Genomic DNA, 5176 nt, shown 5'->3' on the forward strand with positions numbered 1-5176 from the left:
AGGACTTCAACAGCATGAAAAAGATCCAGTCAGAAACAAAGGGTACACTGATTGAAATAAAGAACAATTTACAGGGTAACAACAGTAAAGTGGATGAAGCTGAGAATCAAATCAATGATTGGAACATAAGGAAGTAAAAACAATTACGCAGAACAAGGAGAAAAAAAGAATCCAAAAAAATGAAGATAGTATAAGCAGCCTCTGGGACAACTTTAAGAAGTACAACATTTGCCTCATAGGGGTGCCAGGAGGAGAGGAGAAAGAACAAAAAATTGGAAATCTGTCTGAAAAAATAAGGAAAGAAAACTTACCTAATTTAGTGAAGGAAATAGACATGCAAGTCCAAGAAGCTCAGAGAGTCCCAATTATGATGGATGCAAAGAGGCCTACTTCAAGCCACATCATTATTAAAAGGCCAAGGGTTAAAGATAAAGAAAGACTCTTGAAAGCAAGAGAAAAGAAGTTACTGGAAGGTTGCCAGATGGGAGTGGGGAGGGGGAGAATGGGTGAAGAGGTGAGGGGATTGAGAAGTACAGAGTAGCCAGGGGGATGTAAAGTACAGTATAGGAAATGGAGTAGCCGAAGAACTTATATGCATGACTCATAGACATGAACAATGGCGTGGGGATTGCCTGAGGGAGTGGGGGGCATTGGGTGGAGGGGGACAAAGGAGGAAAAAATCAGGACAACTATAATAGCATAATCAATAAAATACAATTAAAAAATAAATAAAAATAAAAAGCAAGCCCTGGCTGGTCTAGCTCAGTGGATTGAGTGCAGGCCTGTGAACCAAAAGGTCATCGGTTTGATTCCCAGTCAGGGCACATGCCTGGGTTTCCGGCCAGGTCCCCAGTAGGGGGCATGAGAGAGGCAACCACACATTGATGTTTACTCCCTCTCTTTCGCGGAGAGAGGGAGAGAAACATCAGTGTGAGAGATGTCAATTGGTTGCCTTTCCCATGCCCCCAACTAAGGACCCAGTCCACTACCCAGGCACATGCCCTGCCTGGGAATCAAACCGGTGACCTTTTGGTTTGCTGGCCAATGATCAATCCATTGAGCCACACCAGCCAGGTCAAAAAAAATTTTTTTTGAATGATTTACATGGTCAGAGCTCTGCCTTTTGGTCCTGTCCCAAAGGGTACCACAGGGGCCCCTTCACTCAAAGATGGTTCAGATTACTCCTGAGTGAGCTCTGAAAGACCACTCCACTCTTCCCGCCCTCACCCCATTTGCTTGCCTTTGACCCAGAGCCAAGCCCTGAGTAAGATCTGACCAAGCACCCCCACTTTGAAAGCCTCCAAATGGCACTGCTCACTGCTCCCCACGAACTTAGTTCTTTGTCTGGTTTTCACCATCGTCTTTCCCCTGAGTCATTTTAAAGCCACAGTGACATTAACAGCCCTAACATCCAGTTTTGACTGTGTCACTTCCCTCCCATCACAGCCTTCATTGGCTCCCCACTGCTCCTAGGAATATATCCCAGGCACCGCCCCCTGCCGTGTCCTGACACCCATGAACTTTCTAAACTCTTCCCCCAATCCAGCTACATTAGACAAATTACGGCCCCCAATTTGCACCTTGGCTTATATGGTTTTCTTCATCCAGAATTCTGTTCCGTCTTCCCCATGAGTACCTGTTGAAATCATACCCATCATTTCACTTGACCAACCTCCTCCATGAATGTTCCACGATGCCAGAAGTCATCTCACCTTCCCAAACCACTTTCTCTGCATATGCATTCATTCAGCCAACCCACATACAGTGGGCATTCTTATAAGCCAGGCAATCAATGGCCTAGGTGCTGGAAGAGGGAGACACATCAGACATGGTCCTTGTCCCTGGAAGCTCTGATCTAGCTGGGGAAACCAAGAAGCAAAGGTTCTTTGATAAGTGACATTAGAGACAGCACAGCACAGGGGTTAAGGGCACTGACATCTGTCCCATACTTTCAGGGTTCGAGCCACTCACAAGCTGTATATGACCTTCAGCTACTTGCTTCCCTTCTCTGTGCCTCAGAGTCCTTATTTATAAAAAGGAGTTAATAAGAAGGCCAACCTCATGGGGTTATTCTGTGACTTTGATGAGTTAGCTTATGTAAAGTGTTTAGAACACAGCCATGCACGTGGGAAACAATATATGTTGGTTATTAGTGCAATTTCAAGGTGCTAGAGAAGCTCAGAAGAGGAGAATTCCTAGAATAAGATCTTGAAACATTAATGAGTGTGATATAAGGAGAGAGAAAGTCTTGACAACAGCATAGAGATGTGAAGAGTGAGGACAATAGTTTAAAAAAATAATAATTTCAATACTTCCCCTCCCCCTGGACAGCCCCATGGGTCTTGTTCTGAGGGTCTTCAGGGCCTGGCATAAATAAGGCTGAAAGAGGGTCTCCCAAACTTAATCTTCATAATCCACTCGCCATCATTTAGTTATTATTTTTCTCTAAACCAACTCACTTTTTGTAACCTACATAAATTTCTTAAAAAGAAACTTTAAACCACATCTGTAAATGAAAATATGCAAATACAAAGTATCTAAAATAAATACAGTATAATGAAAGCAAAACAGTGTTACTAAATTCTAGCTAGCTAATGTCTGACTCTGAGAGGTGTTGCTCTCTCTTAAAGACGTGCTGGCACAGAACCGAGACTTCCTCTTTGGAATTGTTAGTAGGACTGAGAAAGTGCTGAAAAGCTCATTCTCTTCTCCTGCTAGCGCCCTGTACTTGCTGGACCCTGTTAGAGAGGGAAAATAGTTCCCATATTGCAGAGAATGAATGGAAATCACCAATTCTTTTTTTTTTTTTTTGAGAGGATTTTCAGAGAGGGGTGGGGTCTCCTCCCTCCCTCTACCACACCTGGGTAGGTATTGTTCCCCACTTTGCTGAGTCACTGAACCTGGGGAAAGAGGTGGTTTCTGGAAAATGCCTTTTGTTCCTTTCCTTCCCACTGTTTATCTGGTTCAGCTTGGTGTCTTGGGCTGCTGATCAATACACGTGAAAACAAAGCAAACCTGCTTGCCCTTAGATACTGTTATTTCAAAAGAAAGGTCCCAACCCTGAAATAAAGGAGGCTTCAGGTAAGAATCTAACAACATAATCCATAGCGTGATTTGCGTTCACACTATGGATTTTTCCCCGTCAACTCCACTAAGGCTAAAAACCAAAGGGATCTTTATTTCTGGGCCTGGGAATGCTTAGTAGTAGTAACAGTAGTAGTCACTAAGCTTTTTTGAACATGGAAATGAGAGCTCAACTTTTTCCTTCCTCTCTCCTGTCTCTCCTTCCTAACTCCCTTCCTCTCCACTCCCTTCTATATTTTTGGAGGACAGTGTTTCCCAGCTTTGGTTCCTATGAACACCGCTTCTCCATTTCTGCTTAATCCACAACCCATCTCTACTGGTTGGAAGTACTTAATTTTCAAAAAAAGGTAATTCCCATTGTTTTGTTTATAAAAATGTGGACCCATTTCTAAAACAATAAAATCAATGAAGTCGAAGGTTTGACGTTCTGGTTGTATACTTCCCTCCATGCACAAGAGATAAATCAGTCAATGTTACAACACAAACTGAACACTACTCCCACCTCCTCAAGCCACCGGTCGATCACAGCGTGGTGGGAAGCAGGGAGGACAGGGCTGCAGAACGGACCCATCGGTGCTTGCTGGCTGACCCACAGTCTTCAGACCAGGGTTGCTCAAACTTTAGCTCCTGGAGAGCTTAAGGTTTCCAGAGCTTCTGATTCAGCAGGTGTGGAGGAGCGGGGCAGCTGGGAGCCTGCATTTTCCTTTTTTTAAAAAAAGATTCTATTATACATTTATTTTTCGTTAAAGATGAATTAGGATCAGAAAATTTGAGTGTCTTGACAAGGCAGGGAGGTGACCACAAGAATTTGAATCCAGACCCTTACGCATGTGAAATCTAGTATGTTAACCTCTTCAAAAACAGCTGGTCGTATTTCCATCATGGTAAAGCACCACTTACATGGGACTGTGGTCTTAGAGGGAGTCTGCACCTCCAGGCTGTCCAGGTGATGTTGGTACTGCTGGTCTGAGCACAATCGAAGTAGATGTCAGGCCACTGGGCATCAAAATCATTTGTAGGTGCTTCTTGAGTTGCAGATTCCTGGAATCTGCCTTGCTAACCAGCATTCCAAGGAGCCTCTGGAGACCACCCTGAGTAACATTGCTGGAACCACCATTAGCACCTGGCACTCAGAGGTAAGGTAGAGGGGTGACTGACCTGCCTCACGGTCATTCTGCAAGTCAGGGACAACTCCTCTCCCTGTTGCTTGGGTCTTACGCCTCAGTGCACCCTGGACTTCCCTTCCCTCCGACCCACATGCAGTGTGTCCGCGGACCCGGATGGCTCTCCCTTCAACACAGTCAGATTTTCTTTAAGCCCTGGACTCGGGGCCGAGACTGTAAATGAAACAACACTGGTAAAGTGCTTACCATTGTTGAAACTGGAAATTTATTTCATCGCTTATGATATATATTTGAACTTTTCCATAATGAAAGTTTTTATATTGAAATCTGTGACCTAACACATTCACTTCTGGAAATTTATCTTAAGGAATATTTTAAATACAAAAAATACCTTATGAACAACAACAAAAATAAACAAGTAAAAAGACAAAAGCCATACAAAAAAAATATTTTTCAAATAGTGAAAAATTGGGAACATACTAGGTTCTCATAATAGGACAATAATAAACTCGGGGACACCCCTCAGTGGTATTTTATATCATTAAAAATGTTTACTCAGGCCATGTAGCAATGCGGAGAATGATATGCAATCAAGTGAGAGATAGAACAGTCCATTGTATTTACTGCAGGATCAAAACTATGCAAAGACTTACACCGTTAGAAAAAAGGTTGAAATCTAAAAACAATTTTACATATCCAGCGTCTGACCTCTTCCTACCACCTTCAGGGCAGTGACCTTTGTCTCGCCTTTCATCTTTCTCACCTGCATTTTTGCGACAGTCCCGTGTTGGTCTTCCTGCTTCTACTCTCCCTTCCTCCCACTGCTTCTCCCTGCGGCAAAGAGGTCTTTTAAAAACATAAATCAGATTGTGACCCTCCTCTGCTCAGACCCTACAAAGGTTTTCCATACTTCCCAAATGAAAGCTAAGCCTCACCTTACTGCTGCCCTCCAGGCTGCAGGATGCGTG

Source organism: Desmodus rotundus, chromosome 6 (genome assembly GCF_022682495.2).
Source record: "Desmodus rotundus isolate HL8 chromosome 6, HLdesRot8A.1, whole genome shotgun sequence".
Lineage (NCBI taxonomy): Eukaryota > Metazoa > Chordata > Mammalia > Chiroptera > Phyllostomidae > Desmodus > Desmodus rotundus.